Genomic DNA, 24,135 nt, shown 5'->3' with positions numbered 1-24,135 from the left:
ACATTTCTTTCTGAAAGTTGTGCAGTGACTCAAACTCTCAAATGGGTCTGTCCCCTTCTGGAAACTTCAGGTTACGGCAGAGAGGAAGAAACGGTCCAAAGTGTGTCTTCTTAGCAAGGATCGAAACACCAGCAATATACTGAAACATCTTTCTAAGCAACATGGGCTTAAATTCCTGGAATGCCATGCAATCTACGCATGTGTTTGTTTACGTCATTACTGTGATTAGATGTTAAACTTCCTGCCTCAGATGTAACCCATTACTTGACTCATTTCTAATCAGAAATTTTTGTTACTGTCGTCGGCTGTCGTCCTTCCCCGCCCCACTTCACAAGCGCTCCATGCAAGTGACTGCAGGAGACAGGAGAGGAAGCTGCGGCTGTCTGAGAGGGTCTTGTCAAGAAGAGAACCTTTGATTTGTGAAACCGTCACTAGATTTGTTTGCAGTGTTTCTGCATTGTGCAAACCCTGTACAAAATAACTAATGTGACAATGCTATCACTTGGTTAGGATTCGGAAAAAGATCATGGTTTTGGTTAGAATGATCGCTCTCGGGAGATCTTTCTGAGTCTGGCGTTCCCGACCAGCCGCAACCATCTGGGTGGAGATGCCAGCCAAATGCTTTGTGGTAAAATTTGGCTTCCTAAACCAAGACGAGTTCATCTGCAAAATGGCATCCAAAAGAAAACACACAGCAGTATGTAAATTCTGCAGTGGCTAACCGTAACTCGCACTGGCCTGGTCCTCCTTTCAAGGCATCATGACTTGGTCTCCAGGTTGTCTATAAATCAATAAAGAATCAGACCAATATAAGCAGAATCGATAATGGCATTTCCTGTGTTGGAGTACATGGTGATAACATCCTCAGAAAATAGCCCACACAGATTCTTTATATCTGATTAACTTCTTATGTAATATGTGCCAAACTACAGTTGTACAATTTAGGCAACTTCACCAATTATCTGATGTGAGAGTTGGTTTAGAAGTGCGGGGAAATATTTTGGAAAAATGTGTGAATGCTTCCAAGGTGTAACAACAACGTGTTTTCCTGTTGTTCACAATCTGGATACTTGATTAGACTTCAGCAAAACAAAACAAAACAAAACAAAAACAAGCAGAGCAGAGTTGGATCCAGCTAAACCTTATCTTTAGCCTCATTTGCTTAGGACTAACACAGCCTGAGGACATCCAGTAATTTTTGATAATCCTCTCAGTTTTTTATCATCAGCCCAGACATTGAGTAAAAAATAGAACAGTGTACGAAGTGAGCAATAAATAAATTAAAAAAAAGGACAAGAGCTTTGAAATCCTACAAACTTGTACAAATTTACTGCTCAAGTATTCTGATGACATTGCTGAAAGGATGTCTTTTTTTTCAGCAGACAGGAATGTCTATCAGAGGCGAGCTGGAGGACTTCACAGTGTAGCGGGTGGTTACAGAGACAGAGCTTTGCACAGAGTCTGTCCATCAGATAGACGCATCTGCTTCGCCCCTTTAATCTCATTGGCCTGGTCGATAATGTGGTTTAAGGCATTTTCAGTGTTTAATTGGTCTCAGAGTCTGCCCAGTCTGTAATTTAAAAGGTGGAAATTCCAGTTCAGGCTGCCTGCAGTGTTTTGGTATGATTAAAAGTAATGGGTAACATGAATCCTGTGCAGATTTTAGCGCCACTTGTTTTGTTTTTTTTGCAGATTTGGATTTTTCTTGTCATGACGGCATTTTTATCTTAGTGGACTTCATCCAAATGCATTTTTTGAGGTTCTTCTTTGTTAAAATTGGGTCATGACACATGGAAGAAAAGCAAAATCAAAGTCAAGCTGTCACAACCAAAACATTATTTGCTTGATCAGTGTTAAGTTCTCAGAATGAAGACATCTCAAACAGTTCTAACTTTGCATTAAAAATTACATAACTGACCGAATGACACTTGATGACAAAAAACATAATCATTCATAAAGACTCTCTTGCTGCAGATATTGCATAAATTTACCCACTTGAACTCCCTCTCGGTTGCAGTTAATCTAAAGTCAGATGTGGAACTGAAAGGCGAAGTTTAAGAAAGTGTTCCACTCATTTAAGTTCACTGGATAAAACAGCCGAAATTATGTGGCCAAAATATGAAAGACACTTTGTAGATCCAGCAAACCTGGTATTCTTGAACTCTCAAAAGATTTTTTTGTAATGTTGTTTGAAGATAGAGGTGCATCAGTGTTACCATTCTGTACCCTTGAAAATGGATTCAGCCATGCCCGCACTCAGTAAGAATAATTGCGCCCTTGAAGGCAGGCTGTTGAGCCGATGGTTGTCGTTACGGCTCAGCGGTACACTGTACCGTACTGGGACTGTGGAGGGAAAAGTGCAACATCGCTTCATGAAATCTAAAGAACTCGGGACACACCACACTGTTGGCGACATCCCCAGTGCTTTATTAACTACTTTGTAACTGTCACTTATGGGTTAAAATGTCTTTTTTTCCCCTTGCTCTGCAGCATGAGCACAATGCAGAAATACTGTCGTCTCCCCTGTTATCTCCTCCTCTCTCTGAAACACTAATTTTTCTTAACGATTGTCAGTGCAACAGAAGCTCTCCAGGGAGATGTGCTGCCCCTAAAACATTAAGAAATATGTAGGTGATGAATTTTCTTCCATTTAATAGCTTATTCTCCTGTAAAAGTTGATATTTTGTCTTCTCAGTCTCCAAAGAAAACAGATAAATAAAAAGGAAAGGTCTCAAAGGCTGACTTTCTACTTTGCAAAACAAAAGAAAAAAGCCAAAATGTCACCTCGGGCTGCACAGTTATTTTTATCAATATCGAGATCCTGATTATTTATCATGATTATTCATTGATTTTAGTGACAAAGTATTTTTTATGCACTTTGAATGAACAGAGCACAGCTTTCACTTTCATGTTCCACGCTACATTCCTGCTACTTTGCAAATCTGTGCATCAAAATAAGACAGTTCCTTATTCACAGTGCAACTTTGAGAAGCAGAATACAAATAAAATTGACTCTTTTCACCTCTTTTTATTCACACGATGATGAACTGTACAGTGTAGATGTTGTGGATGTCTGAGTTGGCGCTGGTCAAGGACGGTGATTCAAGGAGGTAAACCTACAGGCTTTATTCTTTCTGGCTTTCATGCATTCATCGTACTGCAGTTTGTGTTTTTCTTTTTTCCAAGTTAGTTGTGTGTCTCTGTGGTGCAGACAGTTTGATGCACTCTTTGTATATGATTTGTTCTCGCTTAACATCACTTGCCCTAAATCGAAATTGGCTCAACACCACTTTTTCTTGTCCAATACCAATATAGATTCTGCAACCTGGAGTATCTGCCAGTACAGATACCAATACAATACTGTCTTTTCCCCTCTCTTAAACAACAAAGCTGTTAATAAAATTGTGTGGATGCACTTTGCTTAACCCAGCCGTCTAAAGAACGTCATGCTCAAACTATGAATTCAAATATTCTGCTCCCCTAAAGGAAGAAATACATAACCTACAACATGACTTAATCAGGCAATACTGCTGTTTCTTTTTATTTAAACTTTCTTCACACAGAACTTTTAGCAGCATTTCTGATTAGTCAGCATCATTCAGATGTTCAAAGTAATTTTAATCTGCGTTACTTCTCCCTTCACTCAAAGTTCATAGGATTATATAGGATTATAGTTTTTCTTCATTTCCAATCCGCTGATTTTGGCCAGCATTGGATCAATACCGAGAAACAGCTCGACACTTCCTTATTCCAAACAATGGATGACGATTCGTTTCGATGGACTAGCTCTTTGGCTTCTGCTCCCAACATTTGACTTTTGCTTCGTCCATCTGCTCTCTGCTTTTTATCACTCGTCAACTCTGGACCCGAGCTGCAACGTCCAGGAAATTTTTGCACAGGCTGCAGCTGCAGGCTGGATGGCTGTTTGTTTATGAAGGGCTTGATTTGATATGCAGCAGAGTTTTCTTTTTCACAGAGCACGCATTTTAAACATCAATATCACCGTCGATCATGTTCATTTAATTGTGGGAAGCCAAAATCTTGGTTGAGATTAGTATTCGATAAATTGTTAAGCCTTAATGTCACCCTTTCTTTTTTACAACTGCGGCGTTACACAGGCTCTTTCCCGATGGATGTGTTGTTTTGTCTCAGCTGTCGGTGGATGTCAGGACATCTCCTCTCCCACCAATCCAGCTGTGGCTGCATCTGAACCCGCAGGAGATTGGAGAGGGAGAGCCCCTCACCTTATCTCACCCTCAGCAGAATGCTATTAAGTGGGAGGAAACCGGTTCCGTCTTCCCCTTGCTCTTGTGGTCTCCTTCCCTGGCGGAGGTGGGAGATGGATTGGTGAAGGTGACCCCAGCCGGCACAGTGTCTGGTCAGCCCGCCCACCCTCATGACACCGTTCCTCACACTCATTCTGTTCTGTCGGCTCACGTACTGAGAGTCCCCCAGGCGGAGGACTTCAGAGCCGCCTTCAACAGCTTCTTGGCAGTGAGACTCCCCATCACGCAGCTTGCTGTGTGGCCCAGTGTTTCTTGATGGGTTGATGATATAGAAATCTCACAGCATGTTCCTTTTAAATGGGTCAAAGCTGTAGTAGTAAAACATGCTAATATAGTCAATTACCAGCTAATACAATAACATCTCCAGACATTTTATGATCATTGAAAAACTCATCATCCCTATAATGTAATGATGTATTACATTATCAGGAAATATATTATCACAGGATCAGGCTTTATTACTTTTTCTCTCATTTAGAGTGACGTTTTATTAAATCCTGTATTTCATTTGCTCATAACTCTAAAAAGCTCTCCATTAAAAACCAGCGCTGCACTAATTCTCTGCAGTTCTCCGAGACGGCATTTAGCCGTATAAAACGCTTAAACTATCCTCTGAAAGCAAAACTAATGAAATTCAATGCAGTCGTATTTAGATGATCGAACAGTAAAACTCTCCCTTGAAACCAGTGCTAATGAAATTCCAAACCATGTGAGCCATAAACTCTTCACTGAGACAAGTTTTAATGAAAGCGTCTGAAGCAGCTTTTAAATGATGTATCACAAAAACTCGGACTGAAATTTTATTTGTTTAGGACGGTAGTGAATAAAATATTGTAATAGCAGTTAATTTTTATTCCGATCTGGGCTGCACAGTGTTACAAGTTATTTTCAAAATGTAATGCATTACATACTACAAGTTACTCTCATTTGAAAGTAATAGATCACAATATTATTGTCTGTTTAGTAGGGCTAGGACAATATTTATGATTCCATATTGCAATATTTTGCTATTTTTGTTTGCTTTTTTAACATTAGACCCTGGGAAAAAGTTGAATCACACACTTCTAGAGCCTCTTTATCATAATTATTTTTTTCCAAGAACAATGTACATCACATGTCAGTCAGTCTGAGTTTTATTTAAGCAGCATCATTGCTATACTTCATATGAAAGTGATAAATGAAGTACTTTTTTAAGGTCAGCTGCTAGTTGTGCTGCCCTCTCATGGCACACAGTTTCTCCGCCATGTGGTGGCACTATTTTTAAAATTGTAAACTTTTAGTTTTGACCCTCTGCACATGCTGTAGCTGGTCAGCGTGTGTTGACGCTGCAGAGTTTGAGTGAATTCAGCAAATGTGAAGTCAGCAGCTGCTGGTTTGTTTCCACAGAGCAGAGGAAATGTGTCTCTAAGTATGAGCACACATTGTTTTATGTTAAGCATGTAAAGGAAAATGAATCAGCGCTGATTAAACATATTTATCTACATTTTGCAGCCGAGGTGGAGCACAGTGCACTGCTCTCTCTGGCTCTCTGCTCTAGTTTGTAATGTAGGTTAAAATATCATCAGAACAGCCCACGATTCCCATCAGGCCTAGTCTGGACTGAGCAGCTTATTAAGTTTGCTGTTTTATGTTCCAAAATCCAAATGTTAGTTTTTGTTTGTGCTGCGTCAGTCAAAACGTGGTCCTTTATGTTGGTAATAGTAATTTTTTTTGCTGGTCTGGAGCAGCGGTTTTCAGAGTCTGAGACTGTGGGCTTTCCCTCAGTCAAAGCCTGGAACAAGGCGATCCTCAGTGTACCTGCTTAGTTTTGCTGAATTCCTGGATTTTTATGGGATCATGATTATGTTATCTGATCTCATGGACACTCAACAACTGAGCCAAGACAGCTTAACATTGCTGTTTTACATAACTTCAGACCACAGCAGACACAAAAAAGGTCTGTCCACTGGGATTTATTACTTTCTGACTCTGGGAAAGTGTGAAAAACAAGAAATTTATGTGAGTTTGAACTCTCTCTTCAACTAAATCACACACATTTAGACTATTCTATGTGATCTCCTTTTCATACTTCACTAATGTAATAACTAATGCAAGGCTTTTTTTTTTATTTCCCTTCAGTAAGACTCCACTCAAACTGTTTGAAACAATAAGATTAATCATTTAATAACTTCATACTTTCAGCCCACTTCATGTGTTTCTTGGTTGGTCAAAAATATCCCAGGAGATGATTGAATTGACTCCAGTTGTCAGTCCGTGACTTAACCTCTGACCCTTTCTAGGATTACTTTGCTTGTTCATACTCAGGATTCTGTATGATGTCTGTCTCCATGTTGCGCAGTATACATTTAATCTTCAACTCGTCAGTGTTTGTGTATTATTTTGTGTCCCGAGTGCCTATAATTTCCACAACAACCCCCCAACCCCCCACCCCCGCAGGGAGTGGGGGATTGGGGGGGTTTCTATTTCTTCAGTATAGGCTTCCCACTTTTAATCTCATGGCTTTGGTAATGCCTTAAGTGGTTATTCTGAAATCCGATTCATAATGCATTATACTACTTTGTTAAAAACAAAAGTAATGTATAACTCTGATGCATTACCCCCAACACTAGTTGGATATGATAATTTTGAAAGTAAGGACGTTATTGACAACTTCTCAAATCAGTTTATGGTGCAAATGACATGAACGGAAGTTTGTGTTTCCTGTGTACAGAGGCAGCAAACTCAACTGTGTTCTGAAAAGCGCTGCAAGGCCCCTGTAGATTAACTAGAGCGATACTTTAAGATTCTATGAGAGCTGCCTTCCATCTCCTCCTCTCTCCTGAGGTCAGCGTTCGCTGCACCACCGCACAGAACAAAAGGCCCACTTCTGAGGTGATCAATCCTGAAGTGAGAGGTAAAGAGAGGGGAGTTAAGATGACGAGAGGAAGAGAGGAAAGAGGAGCAGCAGGCAGCGCTGAAGGTCACTCACACAGGAAGCCGAGAAGCTTAGAAAACATGCATCCTGCGTAAGAAGGGAAGGCCTCGTTAATGGGATCCTCCGCATAGTCGAGCTAACAAGAGTCTCCTCGGACCTGACAGGATGCGGATTCATCAAAATGTGATGAAAAAGAATTGGGAGCCACTGCAGCACTGGCAGCCGGATACCTCTGCAACAGTGTTAGAAGCCTCGTGCCTTCGCTGTCCGTGCCAGCGCCGCAGCAAATATTAGCTTTTGAAAGGAAACAACCAGCAGGCAAATAATAGACTGCTAAAATAAAAGTGTGCGCAAGTGAAAAAAATACTAATAACACAGGCAGGTGTTTGTACAGCCTGTTTTGGGGGCATTCTCAGTGTTTGTGAACAAACAAATGCAGCATTTTGGGTGCAGGTGAAAGAATGCTGAATTGGTTGGATTGTATTCTGGCTTTAGGACTGGTGTCATTTCACATTTTCTGTGTGTGTGTGAACTTTCTGTGTGTGTGAACACGCGTTTTTTTTTGTCTCAGAGTTCCTAAGACACTTCTAAACCCTGCTAATCTTAATTCCACAGAGATAGTGCGTATAATTAGAGTTTGGATCAGCGCCAATGTCTTATTGCTCGCATTATGCCGGCTGGCTTATGGTTCTAACCCCCGCTGCACTGCGGGTGACCCCCATTTGGCCTGCTAACATCCAGCCCTGCACAACCCCCACCCATCCATCATGGTGCTGGTACAGGGCTTATCATAAGCCCAGAACCGCTGTCAAACCGCCGCTCCTGTACTTTTTGATTCTGTTTCATCTCATCTCAGGCTGTCTCCACTTTTCTTTTACTTTTATTCATTTCTTCTTCCCGCAGCCGTCTTATCTCCTCCATCTTTGTTCTAACCTCCGAACCACCTCAGTTCGCTTCTTCTGTCACTCTGAAGTCAAACAACTCTGATACCTCCGACTTAAGCTCACTATTTTAGATTTGTTCACACTCTGACAACGTATGAAAATGTTGTAGCTTAGTATTAGTACAAGATGACATTCGTGTTTTCAGGAATTTCATGTGAGCGCAGAGAGAACAGTCTTACACAAGAGATTTCTGTACAGAATGTGTTGCAACTGTGCTGAAGAATTAGTATCTTAAAAGGGTAACACACACCATTGGCTTATCATGTGCGCCAAAATACCCGAGAACATGTTACAGTCTCTCTCTTGAAGACACGTCCCTGTACAATGACTGCTTCTTCTGCGAGTTTTCTCTTTGCTGTTTGCCTAAAGAAGAGGAAAAACCCAAACAAACTACAGAGACACACAAAACTAAAGAGTTGTAAAGCTACAAAGAGATGCAAAACAACAACCAAGAGAGACATAATGACCACAGCTCAAAGAAATATAAAAATACCGCAAAGATACCCAAAACTATGAGCTACCAAGAGACACAAAATTACCACAAAGAAACAGAAAACAACTACAAAGGTAAAAATAGGTTTTAAAAAAGCCATATAAACAAGAGGAAATAAAAATATTAACATTTAAACAACAGGAAATGTAAAAATAGGAGCAATAAATATGCAATAGAAATAATACCAGACTCTACAACAATTTCACATCAGAAATATTGATATTGCACAGTTGAAATGATAAACCTGACTAAGATAGTCTTTACTAATCTTTGCACCAGTATTAATCTGCTTTAAAAATTAGACAAATCTCTAGAAGTTAGAGTTTATGCAAATCGAAACTGCTTTTTTATCAATAGACCAACGTATCTCGACTGCAGGTCCATTTTACACAGTCTCAGATGTGTCACGATGTTCTGAGCATCTCTAGGGCTTCGTGTTCATGTTAGTTTAACGCTTGAGTTTGACAGTTCATTCTTGACCTTGGAAACATTTTGTCAGCCGTCGTCTCCAAGTTCAAAAGTGATGACGACGGCGTGATACAGTCTAAAGCTCGAGAACATGCAGTCCAGCTTGTTTTGACTGTTGCATTTTCATCATTTATACCTCAACCGACAGTTCAGCTCACATTAACACTTTGATTTCATCTGATCATTCAGCTTCTCTAATTTCTTAATTAAACTAAAGCATGAACTTCCATTCAAACTTCCACTTCTTTCAGTGCTTCTTTAGGTTTTGTGTCCTTAAATATTTTCTTGTATATTTTCCAGTATTAAGACGGCAGTTTCAAATGATGCAACTGCTCATTTTCTGCAGAAAATAACCTTTCTTCTGAAATGCATATATGCTGTGATAAAAATGAACATTTATTTTCACTAAATAGTCTGCTGAGATGTGGCCCGATCAGAAAAAGCACAATTTGCAAGAATAAAAAGCACAAATCGAATGTAAAACCGTGGGCTAAAAACAAAAAGAACAAGTCAGACTAACACATAGTGTCATACTGTATTAAATAAAACATGATGAACAAGGTTAAAAACACAGAGTGATAAAAAAAACACTTTAACAAGATAGTCCATTGAGATGTGCTCAGATCAGAATTAATCCAGTAACACAGTTTGCAAGCAACAAAAAACACAATCGAACGTAACATTTAGGGCTAAAAACAAAAAGAAAAAGAAGTCAAACTAACACGTAGTGTCAGTTATGAGTGGAAACACCGGCACTGACACAGAGTATTGAATAAAACATGGTGGATAAGGTTAAAAACACAGAGTTAGGTGTGTGTAATCTTGCAGAAACACAAGTGATGATTATGCACACAGTGTAGTGGGCAGCATTGATTTGGTTGTTTACATTTTAGATCTGACCAGCAGACAGAACGGAGACTAATTGGAGCGGGGCCAGGTGTTACTCAGCTGTTAGTGACGGGAATATCAGAGGACTGACAGCCTGCCAAACATTTTAAACAGCTGCATGTCAGAAAACTTCATTTCTGAGGTTGCTGACTGTTGTTTTCTATTGTTTTGAAACTCTCTTGACATGTAAGTTTTGCTTGCGTACTCGTGCTGGGCTTTGGTCCAATTCTGTCTCCTTTTACTCATAATACCTTTTATTACCCGTCCTCACACAGTCTCTGCTACAGTTCACTCAAAAAAAGAGCAAAGACTCACATTCTTAGTAGAAAGAAATCGATTGTCTTAAGTACTAGGATTCTTTCTTTTATGATTCCTCAATCAATTTTTGGATTGCTGAATTGTTTTGGGGTTTTTTTAGATGCTAAAACATGATGGGAATTCCCATCATGGCGCTAACAGAAATTGGTGTTGCGGTAATATTATCTTAACACATGGATCCATTTTATGCTGACTTCATTTTGCTGACTGCAAAGCCTGGACCCGCTTGAGGTTTCTGCCTTTGAAAAGGAAATTTTTCTTTGCCCCAGTCGCCTTAGTGCTTGCTCTTGTTGTGAGTAACGTGTAAAATCTAGATGTGCTCTATTTAAAAAGTGCACCAAGATAACTTCATGATTTGACGCTATACAAATGAATTGGAATTCAATCTCTTACTCTGGTTTTAACACTTCAGCTGCAGCAAACTCAAAAGGTCAAAACTCATATTTGTGCTGTGTGAAGTTTTCAGGTGTTGTATTCATTTTGGCCTAAAGTTTTACTTGTTATTCTTGTGGCACTAACAGCTAAATATTACAGATGCTGCTGGAAGATCAGCTCACATCTGATGTTGTTAGAAATATGACTCATGACTCTAGAAATGTATGATTCAACTTTTTGGCGTGGTCTAGTGTTGAAAAAGCAAAGGAAAGTTACAATAAATGGTAACATCAAATTGCAATACTTCCAATTCGTAATACAGATCAACTCGGCACCCAAGAATTGTGGAAAGTATTGACGGCTAAGCGTTTTGTCCCAGCCCTAATTTTTTGGCATACTGGGTCTGTCCAGATTATCCATTTTTCAAGATCACATCTCAGAGTGAAAGACGGAGTGAGAGAAATGAGCAGAGACGGCGCGACTGCCTGCTGTGTTGATTGGTTAAATACTCACTTAGTGCATCTTATTTGATGGTTTCCATTGTTTCTAAGCTGCTTCTCTTCAGAAGTTTCTGAAGTTTGTCTACTTTCCATTGATTCATTTCTCCTTCTCCTCCGTTCACTCCTCTTTGATGGAGTATTGATTGGCATCGCGGTGTAGTCACTGAAAGTATACAGTATGTACAGGAGCGAGATGCACGGACTCAGAAGGAGAGGGAGAAGGTGAGATGGATGGAGTGGTGCACGGCACCGACAGCAGGAGGCTGCTGATGAGGAAGACGGTTAGTCGGGGAGTGATGGAGGTAGAAAAGGAAGGACGAGAGACAAAAAGACGTGGAGAAAGAGAGGGATCAAAGCCTTCTCCCTTGTCAGTATGCACAGTGTGTGTCCTCTACACCCCACCTCGCTGCCGGAGAGATGGAAAGATGAAGCGAGGGAGAAGCTACGAGCGGCTAACATTGCTTCACAGACATAGATTTCCTCCTTCCCTCCTCCCCTCCGTGCCTCTCACTCCGCAGTTTTCCTTCAGTGATGCTGAAGGATGATTGAGAGCTCTCCCACCGACAGCATTTTTAAACAGACGCATCAATAAATAAACGGCTTGATGTTGTGCAGAGTGTGTGTACTGCATGTGTGTGTGTGTCCATCCACGTGCCGGGGTAACTGCATGCAGGGTGTGTGTGTGTTTGTTCTCCACACCCAGGCGATCTGGCGCTCCATCCCCTCCTCCCAGGGGCAAACTCTTTGAACGCCTTTGTCTTTCTTTCTGCTCCCGTTTCTTTCTCTTTGCTCTCCCAAGCTTTTTTTTTTTTTTCCCTGCCATCACTCGTCCCTCTCCAACATCTTCCCATTTTTCCTCTTTGGTCTCATCTCCCTTCTCTTCTGTTTCTCTCCTGCATCTTGCACCCCCCCCTCCCCTTTGCGCGCTCTGCTGACGCACTCAATCTCTTTGGCACACCGCTGCTCGCTTTGAGAAAGCTCAAACACACTTCCCTCAGATGGCTCCAGTGAGTGTGTGTGTTTGTGGGAGAGTGAGTGAAACATTTGTGAAGCCACAAATTTGTTCAAAAGCTGCAACTAATAATTGTCATTATTCAACTATATATTATTTTTCAAAGCTATAAATAGCATTTTATATATTTAACGATAAGCGACAACAGCTCATAGTGACAATCCCAGCTGATTCTTTACTTCCCTTCATCTCTTCAGAGCTCTTCAGCGTCTTTCAGGTAATGCGGCCTCATACATGAATCACTTGTGCGCACAGGTTTGATCTTAAATTGTGCGTTAGGAACTTTTGTGACATTCATCAGTACTGTTGTAAACTTCCTGTTTGTTCTTGGCTAGGATCAAAATTTATGAGCGCCTTCGACCACAAGCAGTTTGCAAAAAGCCAACATGTGTTTTGTGCTGTGAAACATTAAGAAGTGAAAGTAATTTGTTGGTTTTGTGTTTTGTTGTTTGATCTTACCTTGTCGAATATGTGTGCAATGTTTTTAACTCTAAGACACTCCGTATTTACTAATATGAATTTGTAGATTTATACATGATTCATTTCTGTTTTGCAGACCAAAATAAATTCTAAAAATGAATGAAAACACAGAAGAAAAATGTGAAATGTGAATATTTACAGCCTCAACTTAGATCAGACACAAAACGATCTAATCCGCCTCATCTGCAAGTACTTGCTGCTGTCCGTTTCCTGCTCTTCCAGACAGAGTTTGGTCATAGGTCTCACTTATCCCAGTCCACTGTTTAATCGGCATCAAAGATAGATTACTCCCAAACCAACACGTACATAGACAGCTGCGGACACCACCGTTCGCTTCCCAGAAGGTTTATCCAGTTAACATACCGCTGCTCAGCAAACCATATAAATCCACTTTATTCATGTGTGCATCAAGGCGCCATCTCCGAGTTCGTTTCCTTTCCTCAAAAGGTAAAAGTCGATTAAATGAACGTCCAAATCATATGTGATGAATAGAATCTGTGCTGGCCAGGGGGATGGGAGTGAGGGAGCGCCTGACCTGGCTGCACCTGCTCTACCCTGATATTGATGTTTTTGCTGTCCTTCGGTAGTATTTCCATTTCTCTATTTTATTTTCTGAGTTGTACAAATCCCCGAGGCTTGTTGCTTGGTAGTTTGCACATGCTAGTTAATCCTGATGCCCTCATAAAGATTTATTGGGGCGTTACCATATGCTAATTGTAAATTTCCTGACACACATGTCCAAAAAGATCGAAAGTGATTCATTAACCTACTCACCTGGTTAAGAGTAGACTTGGCTGTCAGTGCACTTTTCATGAAAATGAATTTTCTTATTTTCCTCATACTGCTTAGTTTAAGAACAAAGATGGGAGAAATTAAAATAAGAACATTCACATTTACACAACTTCACTGTTGAGTTTCACTGCTCTTAGCAACAAGCAAAAAGATTTTCAGTGAAAACACTGATAAGCATTTAGCACCCAAAGAGCCAGATGTTTTCCTCTTGAGATCAAAACAAAAAAGGCTAAAAAGAGAAAGAACATCGAACATAGATTCACCAGGTGAGCAGAAGCTTTTATCCAGATCAGTCTGTCTGCAGCATGTGTAAATAAAGTAGTGTTTAAATATTCAGCATGTCATCTTTATTTGTTGATAACATGACTGGGTTGTTTTTACAGCTGATTTTTCTGGCCCAAAATCAATAAGTATATGTTAATCAATTGATTAATTGTTTAACCAGTGCCAGCATCCAATAATATTTAATGTAAAATGAATAAAACAGCAAAAAACAACAAATCACATCACATGTACAAAGCTGAAACCAAGGAATGTATTTTTGTGCAATAACTAGTGATTAATCAGTCATGAATTGTTATAAATTTATTGGTTTTCTGGTGAATGGTCAGTCAATTAATTGAATAATATTTTTCACACTAGTTATACACATTTCATGACCAAAAGAGGAGCAGGAGGAAGAAAAAAAAACATGCCCCTTTAGTGAACAACAAAATAGCAAATCACAAATCAAATCTGAAATACATTCACTTAAAAGATTCATCCATACTGAAATACCATCAAAGACAGTCATCTTAACGTGAATATTATTCTCTCACAGTGAATAATATTCATTTGATTGTTCATGTATTTATGTTTTTACATAATGTGCATTTAATTCAAACATTCCAGCTTTAACCTGCAGGCACATTTGCTCATGTGCGTAATTTCGCTCTGTGTGTTTGAGAGAATTCATTAGCATTTGTGAAAATAGACACACACACACACACACACACACACACACACACACACACACACGATTGCTCATGTGCAGGTATCTCCAGACTACCTGCCCACATGCACGTGTGTGAATGCATGTGTGTATCTACCTCTTTGCACACATCCTGTAATTAGGTTTGTGTATGCACAGTTCACTCTGCTGCAGTCAGATATTTGCTTCACACACACACACACACACACACACACACACACACACACACACACACACACACCCTGCAGAAAACTAAGAGCCAATTTAAGAAGTAGGCGACTTGCTCTGTAACTCCTCTGGCTTCTGGTTATCTTCGGAGCGCTGACTGTTTGCAGTACAGCAGCTGCCTACTCGCAGCACGCCATAATGAGATTTGGGCAAATTGTATCTTCTGTAGGACTCCGTCCAAGACGGTTGTGCTCAGAATTCTCGCACCTCCTTAACCTGATGGTGGCGGTCCAGACGTTAGTGAGGACGGCTGAGGATTGAGAGAAACTGGTGTGAAACCTTGGGCCAACTGTGCAAGTGTAGTGGTGGGAAAATACTGCAGATTTTACATTGGTTGCAGAGTGTTGGAGATATCAGCTGTAGAGATGTGGCCTTTCTCTCCAGTGTAATGGAACTAGATGGCACGCAGCTCATGATGTTCAAAGCACCAAACGACACATATGTTGTGAGCAGTTTCATGTAGATCCCATTAGATCCTATTGCAGAAAGAACGGATTTCTGCTAGATTATACCATAGAAAGAAAGCAGTTCCTCCTGGAAACTGCTCACAACAAGGTCTGTGAATTCTCTTGAGTAACCTTGTCATGATTTCTGAAAAGACACATTGCTGTTGAGTTTTTCAGTTGTATTTTTGGCACCTTGAGCACCACAAACCATATGCCATTTAGTCTCATTGTATTGGAGAGGCAGACATCTCTACAGCCGATATCTCCAGAACACGGAGCTAGATGGATAAATAGCACTACAGGCAAGAGGGAAAATATGTGTTTTTGATTTTAGGGTGAACTGTCCCTTTAACACATCAGTCACAATAAAACTGTCCAATTTGTGGTTCAATTTGATCCCAATTAAAGAAAAAGAACAAGTTATTTCTGCAGTGTTTGGCCAGCATTCCTGTCGGCCACAGTAACATTTTAATCACCAACCTCAGTTCAATTCTGAGAAAACAGCAACATCTTTGTTTACTACGTGTTTTGATCGTCTGACTGCTCGTGTTTGTTGCCCTGTTGGACTGTATTGTAGCGACGTGGCCATGTTCCCAGACCTCAGACGGCGGTTTTGCAGGTAAAACATTATCATTGCCAATAGGAACGAGGGCCAGGGCTTTGCAAATAAGAAAAATAATGCATTTTCTTTGAAACAGCGGTACAGATTAAAGGGACAAACAGCCTGTTCTGGCTCTCTGTTGCCGTCGGCGACCTCTGGACGCAGGATCCGTGCTGGTATGAAGTTACAGGGCTTAAATGTATTCTTTGGTTCAGTTCCACTGCCTCATCAACTCATTTCCAGTAGCAGCAGGCATTTGTTTTTGGCACCAAAAAAAAAGAAAAAAGACATACGCCCAAAGCTTAACACCAAACTGCAGACAGACTAAGTTTGTGACCAGCAGGTGAACATATTGGAGCATTTTGCTGCAAAGGAGGAGGAGGAGCAGGAGTTTGTGTCAACCAAGTTAGAACTATTAGGAGAGTGAATATTAGACTTACTTTCTTCAGATGGACAAAAACATGAGTCTAGGTAAATTCTGATGTTGCTGCATGTCTAAAAGATGTGTAAATATGCAGCTGTTAGCTAATTTGTTCAGTTTAATTTTGTATTTACAGCTTTTTCTGCCTCCAAGTGCCCAAAATATCAACAATGTAAGGGCTAATGTTCAGCGAGCAGGTCATTATTGCCTCTGGGGCTGCTCACTGTACATCATCCCACTTATTTCAAGGTTACTTACCAAAAAAAAGTTACTAATTTGATACAAAATATTAATTTTAAAATAATTATATGGTTTTATTCATGATTTATTGCTTTTCCAGCACCTAGTCACACAGGTTGATAGTTAAAGACTTAAAAAAATAAAGTTTAAAACAGTTTTCTGTTTTTCAAGCAGGGATTCAATCTTATCTTTTATTCTAATTGCCAACAAAACTTTTTTCAATCCGAGCTGATGAAACTCGCAGAACTCTGATCGCCCTTGAGCAAGAACCTTTTATCTCTGCCCTCACACTGACATTCATACAGAAACTACTCCTTTGCAGCAGCTTATTGTTCAGTAGCGCAGGCTATCGATTGTGGACAGTTCAGAGTTGTCCAGTAGAAATCTTTAATTGTGAATATGACAAAAACAGAGCATGTGAGTTCAGCCAAATGTCACCGTTTAAACAAAGGTTACCTGTATGTTAAACCAGAGGCCAGGCTGTTTGCAGAGAGGCTGAGGGAGGTGGACTGAATCTATAAAGTTTGTTTACTGCAACATTCAGATGCTCCTCCATCTGCTTTTTATCCACTAAATCAATTCTGTTGCTTTGTGCTGTTCAAGGAGCTCCGCTTATGAAAAAGGATGTTGTCTGCATGCAGATTCTCACTTCTTCTGCATGCTGTTTGCAGATCCAGACTGATGTTGCTGCCTGGCTCGGCCTGTTGCATCATTATGAATGAGGTGGATTCTGCCAGAACTTCTATAGGTTCATAATGAGTTTTAAGTTCATTATCGCGCCTCAGAGTGCAACCTGTTTTTTTTTTTTAGCAGTGTGTTGTGTTTTGGCTTTGGTTGGTTAGCCAACCAAACCAGACTCCACTGCAGTTAATTTATTGTTAGCTAATGCCAATGAAATCCAGCGCGTCATATTCATCATATACAGCATCACATTTCTGCTGCATAATGTTAATCAAATGTGCCTGTAATTGTGCTCCATTTAGAAAGTGATCACTCAAATTTGCTTAAAACATTAACTCCAATTTACATTTATTTCTGACTATGCTTATCCAGCGAGTGGCAGGAAATAGGGTGCTTTCACACCTACCTTGTTTGGACTGGTTAAAGCGAACTCTTGTCCATTTTCCTGGTTAGTGCAGTTTGTTTGGGCTGGTATGAAAGCTGTCAACTGAACCCTGGTGTGGACCAAACAATCGATCCATGACTGCCTGACAAAGTGTGCCTTCGAAGTGGACGTCGGGTCAGTTTTTTAGCATGGTTTCAAAAGCTGAGCTAGAAATACATCCGTCTGCCTTTCATGAAACATGTTCAGGAAGTGATCTTTGTAGATATCGTGGAACGTATGCATGTTACCTTGGATATTTTTCCTGATTAACAGGTCAAAAGCTGTTAAAACTTCTGTTTGTATCTTTCTCTGTGTACTTTCTCAGCTCATTACACCCATTAAAAAGTTTGTGACAGTGATCCAACAGTAATAAGCCCCAAATCAATACTATACAAGACGGCTCCTTTTCATCTGTCTCTACCTGCTAGTCATTATTTCCCTGTGAGTTCTTTGTGACATCAAAGAACACAAATAAACATCAGAAGCATTAAAACGCTGTATAAACTTCTGTCATTTAGCGGAGTTTGATTTCCCCATGTGGGTCCTGATGATGCAAGATGACAGTCGCCAAAAACTGTCCAATCAACAAGTTACCTGTCGGTCTGTAAAACGTCCATGTTTACTCCTCTTGGTTCGTCAGTAAAAAGTCAATGTCACCAGGGGCTGGACCAGGATTAAAATGCAAGTGTGAAAAGAATTAGTCTTGTGAATTAGTCACAGGAGCCATCACCGGAGAACAAGACGTTATACACAACACTGGACTATTGATCAGCTGCTTAAGTAATGCAGGCTTAAATGGTTTTTAAATGAGGATTCGCTGTTAGATTGATGTATGTAAAGAGGCAGCTATTCCAGTGATTGATGGCTTTTTTAACTCATTAGATTATGGCTGAGGCAACATGTAGGGTCGGACCGATGTAAACATTTTCAAACCAATTTGACCTTAAGCCAAAGACCAGGCCAGTAATGCTTGAAGTCTACCACGAGGTATTTCATATGAGAAATATAAGAGACCGTGACTGAGTTTCTGCCCATGCTAGAGGATGCTAGAGGACACAAGACTATGCAGACAAACTGTAGCTGGTTATAGCTACCTTGTTAACATAGCAAGCAGATGTGATAAGCATTAGTCACATGATGGTTGTCAGGGACAGGGCTTTATTAGAGGGAAAGGGAAATTTATGTAGTTATTGTTTTCCGGGAATCACAAAGTAATTAGCAACTTAGCTTAGCACGCACTCTGGTTAGAACAGCGCAGTAAATGCCAACATTCAGGTGGCCTAAACCTAAAGGTATGTGAGGCAAGCTTTGGACCGGAGGGTCACCGGTTCAGTCCCTCGACTGGCAGTGAAAAACAGCGCTTGCTCCTCCCTCATTAACACCACTGAGGTGCCCTTGAGCAAGGCCTTTAACCCCAACCGCTCCAGTGGAACTGCTCAGTGGCCAGCAGGTAAGACTGTGGTTGTACTGGGCAGCTTCCAGGTGTGAATGTGATCAAGCCGTTCCTTCACTCTCAGTGAACCTACCCTGAATAAATAAAGGTACCTTTTGTTAGTGTTTGTGAGCACATGGTGGTTTATGTTGGTCATTGTATTATAGTTTTTACCATCAGTGAGGTGGTTGTTAAATTACTTGACCCCAGCTGTGTTTTCCTAATGTTTGAAGAGCACTTGTCCTCTGTGATTAATGTTATTAAAGAGCTGACAGCACTGTGAGCGACTTGTGTCTGTCTGTCTCAGATGTGCCAGAATGTCTCATAAAGACAAATGTCAGTTCAGCCGGTCAGTGTAAAATTAAAACCAGCTTAAGCTCGCACTCCAGACTGGCAAAACTTGAAACAGACCCAACCCTCGTAATCATTTGGCCATCACCTGCTCTTCTGCTGAAATGACTAAAAGATACAACTTTTGATTGGACTGTGTAAAAACTTGGGTTTGGTGGAATAAATGTTATTGCTGAAGAATGCGACTGTGCTCAAGGCAAAACCGTTTCTCTACTGGTAACCATAAGAGTTTACGGTGCGTGCTGAATGTGTTTGTTCTGATGGGGCACTGTAAAACTAGTCTGTCAGCTCTGTTCTGGGCAAGATGTAGTTTTCCCAGTTCACTTTTTGTTGCAGATGACCATACAGGTGAAGAAACAGTCCAGGTGGCTTCAAATTATAAGATTTAACTACTTGCCCCAGAATGTGGCAGACTGCTCGGTGTGCGGTGTTGCTACACACCCAGCAGTCATCACACTCGCAAATGCTACATGTTTTGGCTCTCAGATGCTTCACACAGCATGGTTTCTAATCATGACAAATCACGACTCGGCACAATGAGTTGCTCATTTGCGTTTTCATGTGTTTCTGCGTGCCGACTGCTGCGGCGGCAGCGAAGAATGTACCAACATCAAGACGTTGGACTGGGCGAGCCTCAGCCTCATGTTTTTATTTGTGTGCATGGTAATGAGGCAACTCTTTGCCGTTGTATTCAGATTCATTCATACTTCATGAGTGTTATTGTTCTACTATTATGCATCGTTTCTATTTATAGTTTCTGCTCGTCACAACTGATTTGGTTTCTTTCCGTTTGATATGACAGCTTTTTATAAGCCGTCTCTTATACTGTATCAACTCCACAAAAGTCATAATCTGAATCTGTTTTATCACTGCCTTATTAAGCACTTTTATGTTTTATTAACTTGCAAATTTGCTAATGAACTTCCTTGTGCAAAAAATATCGAGTTCAGTTGAGAACGAAAGCACCCCATGCCAGCTCCGTTACTCGTACGATCTGAATGGCCTTGTGGTTAATGAGCAAATTTGAGTGAAAAGGAAACTTGAATGATGAGTGATTCATTCAGGCAGCGTTAGGCACCGTCTTCTATCGGATGGCATTAAACAGCAGCAGACGCTTCACAGTACTTTCAAAATGGCTCTTCTTCTGTGTGTGTGTGTGTGTGTGTGTGTGTGTGTGTGTGTGTGTGTGTGTGTGTGTGTGTGTGTGTGTGTGTGTGTGTGCTGCTGCTGCTTATTTTAGGTCAGCCAATTACAGTGCGGAATGTTAACCTTAATAGTTTGTAAGAAAGGCTACAAGCTTTGAATAGTTTAGAGCTATTTTTGTTACTCCCCCCCCCCCCCCCCCATGAATTGATGTATCCTGTGATACACAAAAATGTCAAGAATATTGACATTTTCACATCTCAATTATTTGGAGAGGTTACGCCTAAAAAAATGTTTACTTTCTCTTGCAAACTGCCAAAAAACCTGTATCACAGCATTAAGTAAAAGAAAGTTTTTACTCATGTTTGGGAAGCTTTAATCCCCAGATATAGTTTACTTGATAAATGATGTATATGATATTAATGACAGGTAATATTGTCACCCTAAATGTTTTTCGTAGATCAACTGATCCGAAACTTCTTACCACTTTCATGTTTGTCTGTTCAGTATTAAGCAGGTGACAGTTAGCTTAGCTTAGCATAAAGACTGAAAACGGGGAAACGCCTAACCTGGCTCAGTCAAAGGTAAACTCACTAACAAATAAAAAAGGACAATTTGTGGTTTTAGGGTTGTTGCGGGGCTGTTTCTGTTAGATTTCTGGGAGGGGTGACTTCCTCTCTGTCGGTCTCTTGGCAACCTCACAATGATGACAAAACTCAAAAGTTAATTCTACAAGTCGAGAAAGTTGCTCTTCATCGTAAAACTTTACTCTGTCTTTCTCTCCATGTCTGATAAAAGGACCAGCGGCTGCTGGATAAAACACTTCAGGGTAAGATAACGTTACAAGGGACAGTGATGTTGGTGACAAATATTGTGTGACATGAGACATGTAGTTCACTGAGCAGTTTCAGACAAAACAAAACTACCGCAAGCTGCAACTTTCTTGACATTTTACATTGACAAACATCATGTGTCTAATTTTTTGATAAACTTCAATCACCGTGGACTACCGTTACTATTTTTTCCAAAGTATGGTCCCATTTGACTGCATCCTTGTTGCTATGGTTACTCATTTTAGATACAGGCTGTTCCAGCTTCACTGGAACTATGTATTCAGTGTCCATTCTCAGGAATTAATGGACACCCTGCATCCAGTCACAATCACATATTGACTCAGACCATGTGATATCTTAGTGAGCTTTAGAGGAGCTGGTAGGCCGGCAGAAATCCAGGGTTTCCGCCTATATATATTTTCTAGTCTTTATTATTAAGCTAAACTAATCCTTAGTTTCATATTTAATAGACATAAAAGTGGTATCTGTCTCACGTCTTACTCAGCAGGATATTCCCTAAAATGTTGAAAGTAGTTACTCAAGGAAGATGAAGGTTCAGCTCCGTCTAGCCCAGCTGTTACAACACACCGGAGTTTTTGGAGATCAGGATACAGGCACACATCCCCACACACATGCAGGAATAATAATGTCCTGACTTGCTCCAAAAAGAGAATCCAGGACATTAAATTTAGACATTTTCCCCCCTTTCAGGCTTAACTGTAGGAAGAAAAAGATCCCCCTCAAGCTATTTCTGTAACCACTAATGAGGATCTGATTATAAGGCATGACATTTAGAGAGAAAGTGCTAACATGTCAATAACCACAATTGACGGCATCACAGGGGACGAAAACACTCAGCAGATTAATTGCGAGTCGACCAGGAGGCCGTCGACCTCTCCCTTTGACCCCGACGTGAACACGCATCGACACACAAATGCCACCTGTGGTTTCTACCATGTGTGCTTTCAAGTTGAATCGCAACCGCTGCCCTTTACTCGCGCCTACTTTCTTGTAATGGTTCACCCTAATGAGACAGAGGCCAATGGATTGTGTCAGAATACTTTTAATTTTTTTTTGTCCGCATGCTTTAACTCCACACACATTAACTGTATCATGCTCCTTCGTCACTGTTTCACTTCTGTGAAGCAGGAGGAGATGTATTTCAAACAAATGATCAATTAGATCTTTTTTCCCCCCAAACATGTTTGGCTTTATTTTTCCCTCCCTTGTGATTTTTTTTTTCACCTCATTTCTCATTTCTCACTGTTTTCCCGCTCATGCAGCAGTTGCAGGTGTTGTTTTCTTTTGAGGGGCTTGCTGCTGGTATATTCAGATCTTGGTGTCTTGACAGTTGATGCCGTTTGCTTCTCTATTCGTGACACTTTAGCTGCTTTTGACAGTCGACGACACAGGTGCATCATCTTGTTTACCGGGGTCTTCAGACTTTCCAGCCCCCCCCCCCCCCCCCCATCATCCTCTCTTTCCCACTGCATCTTTGACACCAGTCTGATCATCATCCTGCTCTTTCTCCATGTTCCTCTTCTTAAAATTCTTCTTATTTCCTCATCTGTTCTCTCTTTCTTCAGCCTCTGTTCCTTCTCCTATTTCTTCCTCCTTCCCTCATAATCGCTTCCCCCCCTCCTCTTCCTCTGGCAGAGGTCCATGTTATAAATCAGACCAAACTAAGACTGTGCCTCCACCTTGCAGTGATGGAAAGTTACATTTAAAGTACATTTACTCAAGTACAGTTTAAAGGGTTGTTGTACTTTAATATTTCCTCCATATGGTCGTCTATTTTGCACCACTACATTAATTTTAAAGGAAATACTTTTCACGCCACTGTGTTCATCTGACAGCTACAAAAACATGTTCATACAAAACATACAAGGTTCTTATAAAACATGTACAACAGTAGATTAAGTGTATAATCATCTGGAAATATTTTGTTACCTCATAATGAGCTTTTTATACGTATAGAGGGTCCTCTTCCATGGAAGCCGCAATGTTGCACCGCCATTTTACAGTAACTCTTTTTTGTTTTGTAGCCGCCTTTGTTTGTCCTACACGCTTGGAAAGTTGAGGTTAAGTCAAGCGGTTGCACACACATTGGTCCTTAAAGCATTAAAGCACCATTTTGGATAATGAGCACTAATTGATATATAAGTGGCCGTGTGTAATGTGAAAAGTGTTGCTCATGGTGCTGAAGCCATTATTATCCGATTCTGTGGCTCAAAGGAGTGTTTTAGTGTCTTTCAGCTCATTGTTTTGATTTTAAAGCTAACTTCCAGCCACAGCAGGCAGCTGTTTACAGCAAAAGAAAATCTGGTAAAGGACCTTGTTATTCTAAATTGCCTTGTTTTTTTTAGGTGTGGGAGTTATTTGTTATTTCTTAAATCACGGTGGCGTGTCTTCAGCTTTGGAACGTCTTGTGCTTCTGTTTTCTTTGTCTTCTAACATCTTGGAACAATGTTGGAAATAAGTGTTTTCGCTTTTATGAATGAAGTGTTTTTAAGTGCTTTATCTTTTCGATTTTCTTTGTTTTTCCGTCTGATAATCCACGAAATCAATCAGTCAAACTGACTCTATGCTATTTGTCTAGCAACAAGCAGCAGACAGACACGGTTAGCAGCCAGCAGGTGAATAGATTGGTGCATGTAGCAGCTAAATAGCCAGACATTTTATTCTACAAGTGGTGGAGACCAAAACCTGAGCTAAAAGACAGTTAATAAATTACTTATATTTGTAAGATGGCCGGAAGCACAAGTCTTAATAAATATGAATGTTGCTCTGTGTGAAAGTGTAAATAAGCAGTTGTTTGCCAACAAGTTCATCATATCAACTTTATAAATTGGTGTCAGTGCTGTGTTCACACCTTGTTGTTGCTGCCAAATTAAT

At 40.5% G+C, this 24,135-nt stretch overlaps 1 protein-coding gene across 1 annotated transcript in view; it reads left to right on the top strand.

Moving 5' to 3' along the window:
- The window catches only part of atrn (attractin), a 199,021-nt gene that overhangs the window by 150,199 nt on the left and 24,687 nt on the right, over positions 1-24,135 (top strand). The gene's annotated exons all lie outside the window — the stretch shown is intronic.

This window comes from Lutjanus erythropterus, chromosome 18 (genome assembly GCF_056507025.1).
Source record: "Lutjanus erythropterus isolate fLutEry1 chromosome 18, fLutEry1.hap2, whole genome shotgun sequence".
NCBI lineage: Eukaryota > Metazoa > Chordata > Actinopteri > Lutjaniformes > Lutjanidae > Lutjanus > Lutjanus erythropterus.
This window is presented reverse-complemented; position numbering and strand designations above follow the sequence as displayed.